This window comes from Humulus lupulus, chromosome 4 (assembly GCF_963169125.1).
Source record: "Humulus lupulus chromosome 4, drHumLupu1.1, whole genome shotgun sequence".
Classification (NCBI taxonomy): domain Eukaryota; kingdom Viridiplantae; phylum Streptophyta; class Magnoliopsida; order Rosales; family Cannabaceae; genus Humulus; species Humulus lupulus.
This window is the reverse complement of record NC_084796.1, coordinates 141,390,625-141,411,375: the sequence shown is the minus strand read 5'-3', so window position 1 is coordinate 141,411,375 and position 20,751 is coordinate 141,390,625.

The following is a 20,751-nucleotide window of genomic DNA, read 5'->3' as shown; positions in this document are numbered from 1 at the left end:
ATGTTCAAGTAGTTTCAAAGAAGGGTGGCATGATGGTGGTTAAGAATGATAATAATGAACCAATTCCAACTTGTACAGTAACAGGGTACCAGGAAAGACCATTTCCCCTTGCCTTTTGTAGATCAGATGTTAGACAGATTGACAGGCCATCCTTATTACTGTTTCTTGGATGGGTATTCGGGATACCATCAGATTCCCATAGCACCAGAGGATCAAGAAAAGACTACCTTCACGTGCCTTTATGGAACATTTGCATTTCGGAGAATGCCATTTGGGTTATGTAATGCTCCAAGAACTTTTTAAAGATGTATGATGTCTATCTTCTCATACATGGTGGAGAAAGGTATTACACTCAGAGAAATGTCACTTTATGGTGACAGAAGGCATAGTCTTGGACCACAAAATTTCATGCCATGGTATTGAGGTAGACAGGGCCAAGATATCGACAATAGAAAACTTACCTCCACCGGTGTCTGTTAAGGGGGTTCGTAGTTTTTTGGGCCATGTTGGATTTTATAGGAGGTTTATAAAGGACTTTTCAAAAATTTCAAAGCCCATATCTACTATACTTATGAATGGTGTGATGTTTGACTTTGATGCTGACTGTTTAAAGGCGTTTAAAACGCTGAAGGAAAGGGGTTTTGGTGGAGTGTCACATTGATAATATTGATGCATTATATCGATTATCGATGTTGTCACAAGAGGACGATGCATATTATCAACTGGCTTATCACACTAAGATTGATTGGATTGAAGTGGCTGAAACATCAGGCATTCCCGGTGCTACTTTTGTAGTGCAAGATGGACAACGAAAGCATTTAAGATGGTTTCAAATGAATAGGGTGGCGAAGGCTTGGACGCTCTTTGTGAGTGTGAGGCTTATGCCTAACACTCACTTATCTGAAGTGGGAATTGTTCGGTGTCTTCTTGTCTGTGCTATCATGACGAGACTCTCTATAGATATTAGAAGAGTTATCCGAACTAGTATCCGAGATTTATGCCGAATGACTACCACTGCTGGTTTGGGGCATGGATCGATGATTACTGATTTATGTGAGGTGCAGGAGGTACCTAAGTATCCTAGTGATATTTATAGGAAGGAAATGGGGCCCATTTTTTGCGCTTCTGTGTTTAAATTCAATGCCCCATCTTTTGAGCCACCTGCACCACAGCCCCAGCCTGTAAGAGTTGAAGAAGAAGGAGATGAAGTTGATGCACCTATCCATGCCCATGCTCAACCAGAAGAGTCAAGGGCAACTGAAGAGGAGAGAAGAGGCCATTATCCTCCATATTTTGCACTTGAGGCTCAACTGGAACCGAAATTAGCCAGATTGGATTACATCATCCGGCAAAACCAACACACTCATAATTATTTGGGGGAGCTTCATGATTATCATCGAGCTCAAGCAGATAGACAAAATGAGTTGGTTTACCAGTGGCCAAATCAGGAGGATGAGAGGCATTATTTTCCTTATCCACCACCTTGGCATCCTTTCCCCGATCCACCACCCTTTTGACATGATTCGCATCAAGTAAATTTTCTTTCTTTACTTATTTTTAAACATTGGGGACCATGTTTAGTTTAAGTTTGGGGGAGGGAGCTTATTTTTTTGTTCGTTTTGTTTATGTTGTTTGTTTAGTTGTGTTAGTTGTTTGATGTAGATTTTTGTTTTAGTGTGTGTTTAGTAGCAACATGAATGATGGTTGACAACAAGTGCCAATGAGAACAAAGTGAATGTTATGCGTATAATCCAAATAAAATGAAATCTAAAAAAAAAAATCTGTGTGCTTGATTGAACACTTTGTTAGTTCATTTTAGTTTAGACAACATTTGTTGAATATTTTGTCATGATGTTTAAATTGTTGTTTTTGATATTGATTATGCTTGCTGAAATTGGTTAGTGGATTGATGAACGATAAATGGAAATTATTTTATAGAAGTTGCTTACTTGTTATTCGAGGCAAAATAATATATCATATATGCTTAGGAATATGATTTAGGCTATCATTTGGACCGTTTGAGATTTTCGTGCCGACCTGAAATTAATTGATCCTGTGGTTAACCCTTTTGAGCCTAACATTGTTTCTTTTTGTTCTAAGCCACTATTTAAGCCTAATACTTGAAACTTGGTTGTATATTCGTCCCTAATATTCTATGAGCACATGATTGAAAAAAAAAAGTTATGGGGATTGATGTGTAATGGGGTTTATTTGTGAATATAGTGGGATTAGAAAATGAAAAGTACAAAAGATTAGAAAGAGTATATATTGAAAAAATATATATATCTCTAAATAAAATCAAGAAAGGGGATTATGGGATTATATTTACTATGGGAGTAAATTCGGTGATTTTTGGTCATGTGCTTATAGTAGAGTGATCTTAAAAATTACTTTCTCATCTACCTTTTACCTAAGCCATCATTACAAGCCTATACAAGTCCTCTTGATTCTTATGCATATCATGATTTATATTAGTGGAGAATAGCAAGGAAATGAGCTTATAGAATTATTTGGTTTGAGTGGATTGATTGCAAAGAATTTGGCTAGCATAATTGATTTCAAATACGTTTATTTAATGATCATGGCTTGGTAATCCAAAATGTTAGTAGACTAAAGTGTGTTGATGGAGTGTTTTGATTGAAATTCTGGATTGCATAAACTATTGAGTAGTTTTTTTTGAGAATTATATGATTAGCATTCATGATTTTGAGGCATAAGTGTTGTTGTTGGTATAATTCATGCTGTGGGTGTTGTCCAGTGTTGTCGTTGTTGTTAGAGTCTAGGTTTGTTTTGAGTCCTTTGTTTGAGGGCGAACAAAGAGTATGTTTGGGGAAGTTTGATAACTCCATTTTAGTATTGTTTTAGGATGTGTTTTTATGGTAATCTTGAGTATTTATGTTTGTTTTGTGCAAGATTACGCTTGTTTTTTTATTTATTGTAGGTCGTTGCATTGAATCATGAGACAAATGTGAAAAGAAGAGGAAATGGTGAAAAAAAGAAGCTTTCAGTGGTCGCTTGACTCAAAATGGCGCTAAGGATGAGTTATAATAAGTTTATGATGAAGGAATGATGTTGAAAGGCTAAAATTTATAAATAATAGAATTAGAGTCGCGGGATGGGCTTAAGGGCTACGACTCTAGTCAAGTCAGAGCCTGAAGATTGCTGAAGGGAATTAAAGTTGTGACTTACTCTTATAAGTCGCGGAGCTAGTGGATGTCAGAGTTTAACCTAGGTGGTGGATCTACACGAGGATCGCGACTGGGATTTGGAGGGACACGGCACCTGAAGACCTGACCAGACTTTGAATTGCTTTAAAAATGACACAGGCCGAGACCTAGGAAAGGCCAAGTCGCAGCCCGCCTATGAAAAAAAAAGAATTCATGGTTTTTTTAGTAAAAATTCAGACTTTATGTTTTAATTAGGGTTAGGTAAAATTTTGTAATGCCTTGGATAACCAAAACTGTTAAATTGTGTGTTTAAAATAGTGTTTAACCTGCTGGACAATGCGTTTGAACGTAAACGTGTAATTAAAAACTAAGTCATGGTCAAGTATTAAAAGATTTGGTCAACAAAATTGGGATTTTTCATTAAAATATTAAGTTTGTACATGGGATCCCAAAAATTAGTTTACAGACTTGTACAAGATAAACAGATACAATTTAGCCATCCTATGCGGCAAAAACAGGGTTTGACCCTAGTTCCCCTTAAGGTACCCCGACCATGGCGATCGAGCAGGCTTCATATGTACACGCCACCCCTGAAGCTCTCCAACTCATGGCTAGTCCAGCTATCAACTCCCTTATCTGCACCACATAGCACCCGTGCGCCAGGGCTCGGCAAGAAAACTTAAAACAACATGCACAACTAGGCAACAATATAAAAGCAGTAAATATAATTCACCAGATTCAACTGACAATAGAATATATGCAATAATCCTAATAAAAGTACTTAGGTTAATCAAACGTATAAATCAATCTCATCAAACAATACAAATAGTTAAGCACGAATCACGCTTCTGTTTATTATATAATGTCCAGGCCCGATGCCCTTAGGCCGAGTCCACTTGCTTTATAGTCGACCCCGGCACCCTTAGGCCGGTCTGTAAACAAATATAATCATAGATGCACAATGCATATCAAGTAATCAATGGCAGCGCATACAAGCTTGCCCAATCAAATATTCTCAGCTACAGATATGTTCATAATATATTCATATAAGGGGTTTAAGCCCCAACCACAACTCGACTGCAGTTTTCTTACCTCAGATCTCGAGCAGCAAGCGTCTGACGGCCCCGAGCACGATCTTTAATTCCTGAGCCCTTGCGGTAAAGCCTAATCACAATGAGATAATGGATAACCATAAGATTCTAAATCATTTAAAAGATTTGGAATCAAATACTAGCCTATGGGACCTCGATTTCTACTAAACCGGGTAGTAGAAACTATCCAGAGCGCTTTGGTTTGAATCCCCGAGCCTAAAAACCTTGGCTTCCCTTTACTTTGCATTTAGGGTCGCGACAATCCATTAAGGATCGTGACCCGCCCCTTAGATAGGGGTCAGGCCCTCCGTGCTGGAGGACACGGGCGGCGACTTTCACCCCCTTAGGTTGCGGCACGCCTGGCAAAACAGAGGCATCCCAACCTCTTCAAACACGCAGGTCGCAGAGCTTGAAGAACAGGGATGCGGCCCTACACCCCAAACCCAGAAAAAACCACCCTTTTCCAGCATTTTCTTCCCAGCCAAACTCATAATTCCTCACCCAGTTCAATCATTGTTCCCATAATTAACCTAGAATTCATACCATAATATCATAACCAAACTAAATATCCCAGAACTTACTCCACCAACTCATTAAAACTCAAAATTAAATCCTAAGTCTGAACCTAAGCAACACTCATAAGTCACAGCAAAAATTCAACAAGATTAATATAGAATTCTTACCTTAAAAAAGGAGTTCAACCCCCAGCTACCTCAGACTTGATCCTAGCTAGTTTTCCCCAAGTTCTCATCCTCGAATCCTTGTCCCCTCAGCTAGTTTCCCAAGAGTTCCTCCAAACTTTCGAACCTTATCTTGAGGGAGAAAGAGAACGTGACAGAGAGAGGAAGAGAGATTATTTTGTGAGTTGAGAGAAATCTAGAGAGTTATGTCATTCTAGAATCAGCTAGGTGTAATATCCTTAACTCATAAAAGACCAAAATACCCTCAAAGACCCACTTTACCTTTTAATTGCCCTAAGGGTAAAATGGTCTTTTTCCCCAATTCCCGCTAATTTCTCAAGTCATCCTACAAATTCCCAATTAATCCCAATATTCCCATTTTATCTCCAAGTACTTACTCGTTACTCAATAAAACTCAAATATACATTAACTTCCCAAAATACCCCTAGGCTCTCCGCGAGCCGGGTATTAATCCCTGCCATGACTATTCCGCCAATCCGCTCACTAGGATCGCCTCAAGACATATACTGCAAATATATCCACATAATAATGTGGTCTCAATCATTTACTCACATATATTAACATTTATGCCCGCAACAGGCCAATATTACAAATATGCCCTAACTATCAAGAATGGGCCCACATGCATATTTAATACTCATAAACATGCATATAATCATACTCACACTATCATATATCATGCATGCCACATAGTCCAGCATTTAATCAATTAATCACACATATATCCAGTTATGCCCTCCCAACACGCTAATCAAGGCACTAAACCCTATTAGTATTTTTGGGACGTTACAACTATCCCCTCCTTATTGAAATTTTGTCTTCAAAATTTATTCAAAAACTTCGGGACACAAATCCCATAAATCTTACTGTCCAGTCCTTTACCCTTTTATTCTTCAATAACACGCTCATTAGAGTGACAGTCTTATTCCGTAAGACCTTATCTCCTTATTATAATTCCATTAGCTTTTCCTTGCGCAATAACTCTGCTAAAATCCTAGGGTCTCCTCACCTCATCAAAGGTGATTATCTTACATTTTCTTTCTTGACATTGGCACCAGCAACATTCAAAAGCCACCACACATACTAGGGTAAGGCAAATTTGTAGGCCCTTGGCCTAGTCCTTGGTAAGATCTCAGAAACCTTATTAAACTGGGAGTCAAAACTCTTATTTCTTTCCCAAAATATCTTATTCTTTCTTGTCTACAATATTAAGAGAAATACAAAGTTTCTCATCTTGGAACTTCGTGTTCCCATATTTAAAATTTGTGAACTCTTATGTCCTTTCAGATAGGAAGACACTTCTGGCCTAACAATCCTAATAACTTCATTGGTTTCTCCAAACCAATAGTGAACCACAATGTTCTCAGTCTTTTATTTCATCACTTGGAACAAGTACTTCTCGCCTCTACCTTACAATATCTTATGCAGAGTCATCCTAGTCATTGACCGACATTCATTACTGTGACTATTCAATCAAGGGATCAGACTTATCTTAGTGCCCCAAACACTTGCACATTCGACGTATAATTCCTCAAAATCTGAGTCACTTTTTCAGATTGCCAGACTATCTGAAGGTAACCAATAATTCTAGTTTTCAATCTTATACTCTTTGTCTTCTACACCCTTTTCCATAACTTGAGAAATAAAGGGTCTCAACCTGACACCATCAACTTCAATGTTCCACGGAGATATACAGTCTCCTGTCACCCAAATGCCTTATTGGGTCACCCGTTCACACGAACTGAAGTGTGTTAAATTAATTTGTTGAGTCCCAACCTTTCATGCCTAACCTTCTTACTTGCCATATAATGTGGTCCACTCTTATGGTCCACTACTATACCTTTTTACCTTCCAATATACGTATTTTAGATCTTAACATTCATTTAAACTTCCTAGTTACAATGTTCTTAAGGAGGTAGTACAATATTCATCTAGAATCTCCACCTCAACACCAGGTTCCATTGGATCACTCATCCGATCTTCATATCTTCATTCATTCATACTAAAATAGTAGGATTTTGAATCATTCCTACAAGATCTTCTCTCTGAATTTCATTCTCCATAGAGATATATATGTCCACTATCAACTGTAGATACTATATCGATCTTGATCATTTCCTCGTCTGAATTTACCGTAATCTGTGGCGTCCTATCCAGCTAGCAAAGATCTTTCCAACTTAGGAGGTCAATTCCATATTAATTTTCCCCTTATCCAATCAAGGGTTTCCAATGTAAATCACCCATTAATTTCCACTATTTCTTGGTCTCAAGGTTATTCCTCTACAGATGACCAAACGCTCAAATCATTTGCACGAATACATTCACTTCTATTCCGTGGGTGCCAGCACTGCATCTTGACCGTGGCTATCTAGTATTACCATCAACTTAATGCTCCATATATAACATTCGTGTTCTTATTATTTCATCTACAGTGAAGCACGAACAGCCATCCTTTCAGTCTATACCTAGGCGGGTCTTAGTCTTTGATGCACCACCTTATAGTTCCATGTCTTAAGCATAGACAATATCCTTCACGTTGCCCTTCTATATCCATCCATTGCATACAGATTATAATACCATAGGGTGCTAACCAATCCTTATTCTATCTTCTAAAATTCTGTTACAAAACTATAAATTCAGTTCAACTTTAGGTTCTTGTGTCATCCCAATCTTGGGTGTAGCTGTCTTCGAAGGTGCTTCAAGTAGTAACTAACATGTCTTACTGGTCTCACTATACTTCTCACCCCTCAGGCGTTCTTCGGTAATTTATCTGTGACTTATGATTGAATTCCTTCATACATGATCCCATCACTTCCTATAACGTGACCTTGAATATCCTTGTAGAAATCAAAGCTTACACTTTCTGGAGCCTTACCTAAAACACTGCTTCATCAGTCCTAGTACTATCAACATAGTTGTCATTCACATTCTGCTTCTAACTGGGAGTAGACCAACACATTCCTAACCAATTTGGATATGACTCATCCATTTCATTTCCGTACTCTCTGCATGTCGAACTTACCTGTGTCGTTGAAGCATTGGTCGGTTAAGAACCTTCATTGATAATCCCTCACGTGCTGCTTGGTGCAAGGAATAGTTCCTATAATGTCTATTTCCTTGATCCTCAGCTGGTAATAACCAGATCGAGGATCAATTCCTGAGAACATTGTCCTATCTTGCACTGGGCAATTGAATCCTTCATCCTTAACAGGTGTTGTCGACGTATCCCATGATACGACGCTCCGTCTGATCCATCCTCAAATCAAACACTTTCTTCAACTAAACCATTAATTCTTTCTACTAATCTAATATCATTCTTCATGATGTCCCTGATACCGAGTCTATCTGTACCTTAAGCCGTAGCGTACCCAACATTTCTTTGTGCACCCATTGAAACCCTATTGGCCAATCCAGTTTCCATTCAGTCCAACTAATATATTCCAACTGGTACCTACCACAATATGTTGGCATCCCATAGATGCAACCGGGTCCTCCTCTTTCAAATCCAGACATTACCACCATCTTTTATAATCAATGGTTGTCCCTAATTTAACAGATTAGCTCATATTCAGGCTCATATCAAAACTCTCATATGACGAGCTCAATCACTTTTACTGTAAATATTTTACCACTTGTATTCCAATTCTTCTCTTGAAAGCTACCAACTCTTCCCCAACAGACACTAATATCTCAAGCCCCATTGTATAGCAACCTTGAGGCATGTACTTCATATCTGAATATTTCCTGGGAGATCCACAACACCGAATTCTTCTAGCTCATTATATCACAAAGAACGAGGACTAACTAGTCAATTAATCACCTCCGAAGGACTATCCTCGAGCTCTGACTGTAACAAGGTATACTAGTCCTCATTTCTCTAATCTCGGGCAATCTGCCCTAACGTGCTTAACTATTCCATGTCGAAAACATGCCTTCACTTAGTGTCCTCCCAGATAGCGTCTCCCGCATCTGGTGCATACCAAATAACTTTACCAGGCCTCATCACCACTCTGGCGGCTAACCTGTAAACTATAACCCTTATTGTCCAAACCAGGAGTAGTAGAACTATCAGGGGTCTTTCTTGTATGGTTACTGGGCATCTACCCTTACTTAATACCGCAAATGGGAATACCATTACCTGCACTTCTTGCCCTATGACATTCACACTCCATGTATCATCTCTTATGTCTTTGATAACAAGGCCCTCCCTACTGCCCGAGCATAGATGAAAATCTCATGCACTAGACCGGCCCTGATGCTCTGGGCCATCCCAGAATTTAGTCCTTAAATAAATCATTCTTCTGGGCTACATCCGCTTGTATCATATTAGAAGCGGATTGACCAACCCAATAAATATATTGACATACTCTATCATTGTCTTACCATTCTGAACCAAGTTCATAAACTCATTAGCCTTCGCGGTTCAACTACGTCATAGTAGTCTCTTTTATCAAGTCACTGTTTGAATTCCTCCCAACCCATCATGACAACATTCTAGGTCTGGGGTACTATTTCTTACCGCGTCCGGGCATCCTCCTATCGCATGCGCATGGCGCAACTACTCTATCATGGCCTACCATTCTCATATCATTAAGGACAGAGTTAATCACACCCATCTATTAATCAATTCTTGAGCAAACCCAAACCTTCCTAAAAAACTAGAGGATAATACTTCTAATGTCGTTTATACGATAACTCTTATGTGTTTCCATCCTCAAACTGAACCAACATTGGTGCCCTTACTGTCAAGACATACGAAACAGTGTTTCCTCGATGGAACCCGTTGTCTCAACCATCTAATCTCTTCATCTTGATCTAACAACCTTACTCACATACTAGCAAATATCTGGTGCAAATTCCAGGGGCAGATGAAGGGATTCGACCCTAACGATCATCTACAGACCCCATTCTTACAATACTAGGTCCAATTCACCATCTTGAGTACATACATTCTGAATCAGTTTATCGAATTTCATTACTACCAAATACACTCATACACATCAAGCTTTCTATACTAGCATGCAGATAAGGCACATAGATTCAATTTAAACAATTAACCACATAATCTTGTCATTAGATACGTAACCGTGAGTCGAGCTTATCTTTAGCGGTGAGTGTACACGCCCAGTCAGTCTTCAGGAACCCTTAAACCTAGACCGCTCTGATACCAAGTTGTAACGCCCTGGATAACCAAGATGGTTACACTGTGTGTTTAAAATATTGCTTAACCTATTTGACAAGTCGTTTGAACTTAAACGTGTAATTAAAAACTTAGTCATGATCAAGTATTAAAAGATTTGGTCAACAAAATGATGATTTTTCTTTAAAATATTAAGCTTCTACACAGGATCCCAAAAATTAGTTTACAAACTTGTAAAAGGTAAACAGTACAAATTCGTCATCCTAAGTGGCAAAAACAAGGTTTGACCCTAGTTCCTCTCAAGCTACCCGGACCGTGGAAATCGAGCAGGCTGCATATGTACACACGTCCCCTGAAGCTCTCCAACTCATGGTTGGTCTAGCTATCAACTCCCTTACCTGCACCACATAGAACCCGTGAGCCAGGGCTAAGCAAGAAAACTTAAAACAACATGCACAATTAGGCAACAGTATAAAAGCAGTAAACATTATTCACCAGATTTAACTGAAAATAGAATATATGCAATAATCCCAATAAATTACACAGTTTAATCAAACATATAAATCAATCTCATCAACCAATACAAATAGTTAAGTGCGAACCACGCTTCTGTTTATTGTATAATGTCCAGCTGTGGCGCCCATATGCCGAGTCCACTGGCTTTATAGCCGACCCTGACACCCTTAGGCTGGGCTGCATTCAGCATGCTTATTATTGGCCCCCGACACCTTTAGGCCAGGCTATAAAGAAATATAATCACGGATGCACAATGCATAGCAAGTAATCAATGGCAGCGTATACAAGCATGCCCAATAAGATATTCTCAGCTATAGATATGTTCATGTTCATAATATATTCATACAAGAGGTTTAAGCCCCAACCACAACTCGGGTGCAGTTTTCTTACCTCAGACCTCGAGCAGCAAGAGTATGACGGCCCTGAGCACGATCCTTAATTCTTGAGCCCTTGCGATAAAGCCTAGTCACAATGTGATAATGAATAACCATAAGATTCAAAATCATTTAAAAGCTTTGGAATCAAATACTAGCCATCGAGACCTCGATTTCTACTAAATCGAGTAGTAGAAATCATCCCAAGCGCTTTGGTTTGCCTCCCCAAGCCTAAAAACCTTGGCTTCCCTTTATTTTCCATTTAGGTTCGTGACTTGCCCTTAAAGGTCACGGCCCACCCCTTAGACAGAGGCCAGGACCTCCCTGTTGGATTACACGGGCCATAACTTACACTCCCTTGTGTCGCGGTGCACTTGGCGAAACAGTGGCATCCCAGCCTCTTCAAGCACGTGAGTCGCAGCGCCTGAAAAACAGGGTTGCGGCCCAACGCCCCAAACCCGAAAAAACCACCCTTTTCTAGCATTTTCTTCCCAGCCAAACTCATAATTCCTCACCCAATTCATTCATTATTCCCATAATTCATACCACAGTATCATAACCAAACTTAATATCCCAAAACTTACTCCACCAACTCATTTGAACACAAAATTAAATTCTAAGTCTGAACCTAAGCAACACCCATAAGTCACAGAAGAAATTCAACAAGATTAATATAGAATCCTTACGTCAAACAAGGAGTTCATCCCCCAACTACCACAAACTTGAACCTAGCTTGTTTTCCCCAAGTTCTCAGCCTCAAATCCTTCTCCCATCAGCTAGTTTCCCAAGAATTCCTCCAAACTTTTAAACCTTATCTTCAGAGAGAAAGAGAACGTGACAGAGAGAGGAAGATAGATTATTATGTGGTTTGAGAAAAATTTAGAGAGTTCTGTCATTCCTAGAATTAGCTAGGTGTAATATCCTTAGCTCATAAAAGACCAAAATGCCCTCAAAGACCCACTTAACCTTTTCATTGCCCTAAGGGTAAAATGGTCTTTTTCCCCAATTCCCGTTAATTTCTCAAGTCATCCTAAAAATTCCCAATTAATCCCAATATTCCCATTTAATCACCATGTACTTACTCGTTACTCAATAAAACTCAAATATACATTAACTTCCCAAAATACCCATAGGCTCTCCCCGAGCCAATTATTAATCCCTGTCGTGACTATTCCGCCAATCCGCTCACTAGGATCTCCTCGAGCCATATACTACAAATATATCCACATAATAATGTGGTCTCAATCATTTACTCACATATATTAACATTTATGCCTGCAACGGGCCAATATTACAAATATGCCCCAACTATCAAGAATGGGCCCACATGCATATTTAATACTCATAAACATGCATATAATCATACTCACATTATCATATATCATGCATGCCACATAGGATGAGATCTTATATCTTGAAAAAGAATAGGAATCGATTTTTGTTAACCTGCTATTAGAATAGGAAGAAAGAAATTTAGAACTGATTAATAAAATTAATAGAATGAAAGTTGATGTAGTTAACACCCTAGGTTTTTAATAATTGAATCAATCTTTATATTTGCAAAGTTTGTTTTAATTTTAAGTCTTAGTTTAAAAATCACTCTATTTTCGACAGCCAAATAGAAATTTAAAAGCATTTATTAGTAATTGGTTGATAGTCCTTGTGGTATTGATACTTTATTTACTATCTATATTACTTGAATCGATTACATATACTTGCGTATCATATTTTTACGATCAACTCACTTGATCGATGCATGATAGTGAGATGGAATAGCCTGGTGGGCAGGAAGCCCATCATATCGTTGTTACCAATGAAAGGGGCCCAGATGTTCAACAACGCCTTGGGAAACAACCGGTGGGTCAGGACAACACTGGAAGTTCATCATCACTCCCACCAAATCCTAATCCAGGATACTTAACTGTCATCGAGATGGAGAACGCCCAGTTAAGGAGCTATCTCACTAGGGTAAACAGGTAGATCGAAGAGGTCTTGGCTCGGTTACTCCTTCTTGTAACCGACGTTAATTTTAGAAAGAGGTAAAGTGGGCCTCATAAGTCCCATAGGAATAACTGGTCTAAACCAAATCGTTCTGTTAGAATGGCCACTCTGAGTTATGTCCCTTCAGAGTGAAACCACCTGAGTGCTTAGCCCACTAGTCATCACAGTGGTATCATTAGCTTGTCAGTCAGTCAATCAGGACTGTGACCCCCAGCTCTATGCCTTCTTCACAAATTCACATAAATTCCCACAGAAACCCGAGGGGAGTGGCTGGGACAAGCTCTCGAGGGAAAAATGCTCCAGCGAATCCTCCTGGGCCATGGTCAGAGCCCTAAGAATAAAGAACTAGGGACGTTGGAATGGAGCCGGGGCGGGCTAATTTGGCTCGTCCCGATGGAATGAGAATAGCCTCGCCAATAAGGCATCCTCCGCCACTGATAAGACATCCAACACCACCTCTCCCACAACGATAAGCTCCAGCTCATGGGAATATTAGAAGAAATCCTCCGCTGTCTGGAAATACTTACGCCCAACGAACGTGTTTGGAGAACCCTAGTCCTCGATCTCAACTGCGAGCCGTAAGTTTTGCAAATGGAAGTTACTAGATGGATAGCCGAAGAGAAGGCAGGTCCGAGAGCAACCTGAGAAATCACTTGAGTTCAGCACAAAGTCCTCGATATGATCCACAGCCTGACCTGCGCGATCAATTGAACTCACACAGAAGGTATCCAACACAGAATGAGGATGTTATCTATACTCGCCATGAGGGAGGCCCGTCCATTGTACGCGACAATGATAATGTCCCACCTAACCAAGCTCGAACTTGGAGGGACAACAACCCATCAAATATGTATAATAGGATGGGAGTTGTTGAATAGCCCCCAGCTAACCTAGGGACTAAGGACCAATCCCTTGAAAGACTAGCTTTGATGGAAGAGCAAATGAAAAGACTCTTATCGGTAAAAGGAAAGGACGATTGCGACTCAGATGAGGAGCTCAAACCTTTTGCTCCAAACATCACAATGGCCAGATATCCTATTGGATTTAGGATGCCACACATGCCAACATTTGATGGAAACGCAGATTCGTCTGATCACCTCGGGATGTTTAAAACAATGATGATGGCTCACAATGTCGGGATCGATCTAATATGTATCTTGTTCCCTACAACTCTGGTCGGACCTGCCAGACATTGGTTTAAACAATATAAGAAGCATTCAATAAGCTCGTGGAAGAAATTTTCTTCTGAGTTTAAAAGAGCATTCTGAGCTTCACAGGCAACTTGTGTTGAAGCCGATTCGTTGGCCAATGTAAAGTAGCAACCTGGTGAAACACTAAAAGCATACCTGAGAAGATATGCCAATGTCACTTCATGAGCTAGGGATGTTGATAATAGCTCCAAGCTCATGGCAATGAGAACAGGAATCCTAGTGGGAGGCGATTGGTGTCAAGAACTCCAACGAAAAGGAGTTAAAAGCATAGACGAATTTTTGGCCTGAGCTCAGGAGTGGATAAATATGGAAAAGGCACAAGCTTTTGTCACAAGAACTAGCCAGGCCCCCGTCCAACCTATTGGAGCGATGATGGATGTTTCCACTACGACTCAACCCCTTACCCAAAATAACCAAGGGGGAAATAACAAGAGGAAGGGGAATGTTGAGGGCAACCAGAACGGGACGAAGAAGAACAAGTTTGTGGACAAATTCAACCCCATTTACGCCACCTACACCGACCTAACAAACACCCTAGAGCGTATCTTCCTGGCTAATTCTAATCGCGTCCCATGGAAAAAGCCAGAGCCTTTAAGGCACCAGAGGGCGAAGAGAGATCCTTCAAAGTTTTGCCAATTCCACAATGACATCGGTCATAACACTGATGATTGCCGATAGCTGAGTGATGAAATTGAGACTCTCATTCGAGCTGGACCATTAGCCCAGTACGCCCAAAACCGAGTATTTCCCAATCAACCTACTGGACAAAATCTCAGTCAGTTCCAGATGCTCCGATAGGTCAACCTGGAGCTCAGAAAAATCAGGTCCCCCCTCCCCCAATAGTAGGAGGAGATATAACCACTATTTCCAGAGGACCTCATTTGGCAGGCACAAGCAGTGGGGCCCAAAAGAGGTATATCAATGAGTGGAAAGCTCATAATGGTGTGGAGTTTGACCCGTAGCAGTGGTTATCAAAACAACAACGGTTGGAAAAATAACCAAGCATTTTCATGGAAGAGGATTCTAGCCACATCCAATTCCCACACAATGATCCCCTGGTGGTAACCGCGCAACTCGCTAACCGAAGGGTACGGAGAATACTGGTGGATAACGGAAGTTCCTTAAATTTCCTTTTCAGGTCCACCCTGGAAAAGATGGGATTGTCCGTATCTGATTTGAAGGCGACCTCAATGACTCTATACGGGTTTTTGGGTGAAGGAGTAGCGACCATAGGGACAATCGGACTAATAGTGACATTGGGAGAGGAGTCACGAACTGTCTCTAAAATACTCGAGTTCGTGGTAATCGATTGTCCAGCCGTATATAATTTGATTTTGGGTCGATCTGCACTGATGGAATTTGAAGCCATCACATCAATCCGACTCTTAGCAATGAAATTACCCTCAACCTCAAGGATATGCACCATAAGAGGAGACCATCTCGTCGTTAGAGAATGTTATAGCATTTATATGAAGGGAAAATCACAACCCAGGCAGCAGGAATTGGTCATAAGTGAGGGAGGTGAGGAGTCCCAAGGGGTGGAAGTCACTTGTGGGGTAGAAGAACCTCGAGAAGAAGATGGTGAGGTCACCCAATGGGACGATATTGATCCGCGGGTAGGCAAAGACAGGTTTGAGCTTAAAGCAATAGAAGAGCTCGAGGAAATAAACATCGATCTGAAAGAACCTTCAAGAGTTGTAAAGATTGGGAAAAATCTTGAAGTCGACAGGAAGAAGGAGTTGGTCGAGTTTCTAGGGAAGAACCTGGATGTTTTCGCCCGGTAACACAAGGATATGGTGGGAATCAATCCGAGTATAATAATGCATACTTTAAACTTGGACAAGAGCGTGCCTGTAAAGTCCCAAAAAGGGAGGCTTTTGGGGACAATACGAGCTAAAGCGTTAGAAGAAGAAGTAGCTCGTCTACTAAAATGCTAATTTATCAGGGAAGCAAAATACCCAATCTGGGCCGCTAACCCCGTGCTAGTCCTGAAGCCAAATGGGAAGTTGAGAACCTTTATTGATTTCTCCGACCTCAACAAGGCTTGTCCCAAGAATTGCTCAGTTGGTAGACGCCACGGCCGGTCACGAGCTCATGTCTTTCATGGACGCGTATTCTGGATACAACTAGATCGCGATGAACCTTGCAGACCAAGAGCATACCAGTTTCATGACCAAGCATAACGTATATTGCTACAAAGTTATGCCATTCAGGCTAAAAAGCGTCAGTGCTACACACCAACGATTGGTGAACAAGATGTTTGCTAACCAGATCGGGAGAAAGATGGAGGTGTATGTTGATGATATGCTCGTCAATCAAAGATTACCAATAACCATGTATCCTACCTAGAAGAATGTTTTGGCATACTGAGAAAGTACGACATGAATCTGAATCCCCAAAAGTGTACTTTCGGGGTTGCGTCAGGAAAGTTTCTAGGATTTCTAGTCAACACAAGGGGGATAGAAGCGAATCCTGAAAAAAAAAAATCAGGTCGCTACACTACAAGAAAAAACAGTATTCATAACACTTAAAAACTGCTAATCGGGAGTATTGATAACGCTTCAGAAAATGCTAACATAGCCCCTGTTATTAAAAGTCCTGTCTTTTCTATAACAGTATTCGAATATTATGTTCGATGTTATCTTAAACTATTCAATAACACATTTTTAGTTGCTATAATATTCAAATAATAACATTTAGTTAGAGTATTTAGTTATAAATTTGAAGTTTAATCTTATACTTTTTGCATAACACTTTTCAACTGTTACATTTGATTATTTTGATAACATTTTTAGTTTGTTATATTATATAAATCATAACGATTTGTTAAGCTTATAATATGTTTTTAAATCATAACATATAGTAATAAAATTTTGTTACTTTAGTGTGGATAAAATATTTTAAATTTTATTTTGATAAGTATACTTATATGGGTTTTTTTTAATTAAAAGATTTTCATTATTGTATTTTGATAAAAAAAACACAAAATTAATCATAAAATGTAATTCTCAATAGATTGATAAACCATAAGTATTACATTAAACAATAACTAATTCAAACCATGAATGTGTCTACTTCATGAGATCTTACTTCTAACTTAAGTTTGAAAGCCTATCATAATAAAGTTTTTGAACATTTTTTACTTCAAAAATGAAAAACAGAAACATTACAAGATACACAAAAGTAAACCATGCATGAAACTTGCTCCATCCTTCAATTCATCATCCTTTGTGTACTTGTCTTTGTTGTGAGTCCATTTGCTTAGCCAAAATAAAATTTAAATAATTAATACTAACTAATCAACCTGCAAAACATTTACACTTAAACTTAACACAAGAAAATTTTAAAATATAGACATATTTAAGGCAAGGAATACACAATTCATTTCAGGAAATGATAACACACAATATAATGTCTCTAAGTATCGGATAGTAATGGGTTGGTCACAAAATTTCTATCATCACGCTAAGGGGATTTAGGGAAAGAAGAAGAAATAAAATAACTTGTATTTATCTTTAATGACTAGGCAAATAAAGAAATTATGTATATTCTGCCCAATGGGAAACTCTTAAAACAAAATTGTATCATTATAAAACACAAACCAAATGATAAAACATAATGATAATAACAATTAACCACAACAAGAGAGCTAATCATATATAAGAAGATTGAGAAAATGTCTTTAACTAATATGGTTATATCACTAACACGCTCTAGCTCTTGCGAAAATTGTTTATTATACTTAAGAGCTGCTAGGTGATATAATACAATGAAATAAGGTGTAGTCATTAGAAAGGAAGCAAAGGAAGTTGAGCTATTTATATAAGACCAAAGCGCATTCCCCTGTATACCAGAATTGACTCAATGTTACAAACTATAAATGCATTGTTTCATATAAATTTTGAATAGCACAAACAAAATGTTACACAGAAGGAAAGTAAAGTCAGATTAAAGATGAAATAAAACCTTGTCATGAAATGCTTGAGCAAACTCATCAAGGGTGAATGGGCAGACATCAATGACAAGAGAGTAAGATAGAGGAAATGGAAAACCTGCCAACAGAAGTCAACACATATTTTAAGATTAATGCCAATGATAGGTAATTGTCTCAACTAAATGCCTTAATATATTGCCATTTCAAAACACATGGAGAAGAGAAATGGTGGGGTGGAGACCAGCATTTCACAATAGAGAAAAAAAAATAGGATGATAAATCTTCTATCAGTCAGAAACAGTGTTATTGGCAAATAACATACAAAAGGTTCCAATGATGCAAGAAAACATTGTAATCAGTAAATACACTTCACATAAAGAAATTCAACCCCTGACCAAACCCTGTTAACAACTTTTGTTTCCTAACATGAAAAAACAAAATGGGCAGAGTTGAGTGAATCAACAAAAATATGATGGAAGACATATAGGGCATCAGATATGCATAAACCGTTCTCTACCAAAGTGCAGGCCTGATAAATTTTTATGGGGTAGAAAAAATTCTGTATGTAAGGCCTGAATGTAATCAAGTTAAATGAAACAATATACATGAAGCAACCTTTAGAAACTGAAAGCTGCTACACAGCCGACAGATAAAGATAGCTTGGTAGTTTTTTCACGTCTAATTTCTAGATTGTCAGGGCCAACAAACACAAAAGAATGAGGCATGATCCAGGAACTATATAGAGCTAACAAAAAACGACACATTAGTAACTACAAACATTTGAAGAGAAATATTTTATTACAAGATTCTGTATCCATAATTAGACTTATTTGATTAATTTCTTCAATGATTTTATTGATTTCAAGCCACGTTGAACCATTATTTTATTACAGCTTTTGTATTTTACACACATACCAAGTGACAATAATTAGAACAATCTGCAAAATTAAACAGAGTCAGACTATCAGAAGGATTATAAAACAGTATTAACTAACACAACAATCTTTTTTCATGAGCATATTGATAATTATAAAGACGTCAAAACATGCAAAAAAAAAAAAAACCAAATGAGAGGATATCTAGCATCTACGAAATACATTGCATTATGCTTCTAACTGAGGACTTCATTAAATAAGGTAACAGCAAAATCTTTGGTAAATTTGCACCTTAAAAAGCTTCTTGACAATCTCTGGAGATGAATCCCAAGGTTGCATACTGAAAGGTTGCTTCATCTTTACAGAATTTGGTGGAAACTTTACCAACAGATCTGAAAGATGAAAACAAAGTCTACTTAGATATTTCATAATCATGATTCAAGAGAAAAAAAAGTAAACAGACAGGTGAATATCTATCACACTACTGAACCCTAGCTTTATTTGGAAAGAATAATTTTGTTTCATGAATTTAAACTCAAGACCACTTTGCTAGAATACAATTGTAAGGAACTGTCCCTATCAAAAGAATCAAAGATTAAACTTTTAAAATAAGTGGTAAAATTTCCAATTAAGTAGTTTTCTGAAAAATTGATCCAAATACATAAACAGCAAATGATAGATAGGAAACATAATTTTGAACTCTTTCTACAAAACCAATTTTGTAAAGTGAGCAACCTTGAAGTCTAGTAGTAAAATGATCAGAACACCCTGGTCTATTTGATACTGCTTGTAATTCTCTCCCCTCCACCTCTTCATCATCCATGAGCATAGAAATCAGTTTAAACAAACAATTGGTATGCACAAAAACAAATTAAGAGGAACTCATCAAATAGATTCATCAATACTCAATCTATTTAGATAGTCAAAGTACAATACGTTTATGAAAAAATGCAATGTATCATTTTCGTACAAAGCATATAGACATAAAGTATCTCTTTATTAGAGAAAAGGTTACTCAAGGGAAAATAAAGATTTGAGAAGGTGCCAACAGAAGAAAATCCATCAGATATGGGAACAAAGGTGTTACCTCTCAGTAAGTTTAACTATCACAACTTAGTTTCTTAGTAGTCATTGCCAATGAATCCCATTCATTAGAGAGTTTCATCTGCATAAAACAATATGCAAAAAAGTTGCCCACAACTCTTAGTATATATATTAAAAAAAGAGTGAGTAGAAAAAAAAGAGAAAAAAATCACCATCATTTGTACCTCTATAATAATTATATATAATTTCAGAAACATAGAACCATGAATGGATATCATTTTATCACGTACAGTCGATTCTGTCAATTTCCTGGTTCCCCTGCCATGATTCATCAGAAATGATTCATCAGATTATAGCTATGATTTGAAACAATAACATAATTAAGAATCGATACAAATATATTAACCATACAAATTTTGAATTGTAAATTGACATAATAGAAAAACAAACATTGTTCTGACCGTTTTTTAGGGAGGTTCATAAGCAATTACGTCTCACTTATGACTAATATATTTCACCAGTAACTTTGTCCAAACAAAAAGGACTATTAAAAATACTAACATAACAGAAACAGAATGAATCAGTTAAATTTCTTTGCCAATAATCTAGCCCTTAAATCCTAAATTTACACAAGTAAATTACTAGCATTTGTAGAGTACAAACTTGTGTTACTAGCATATGCATAAATCAAATCTGT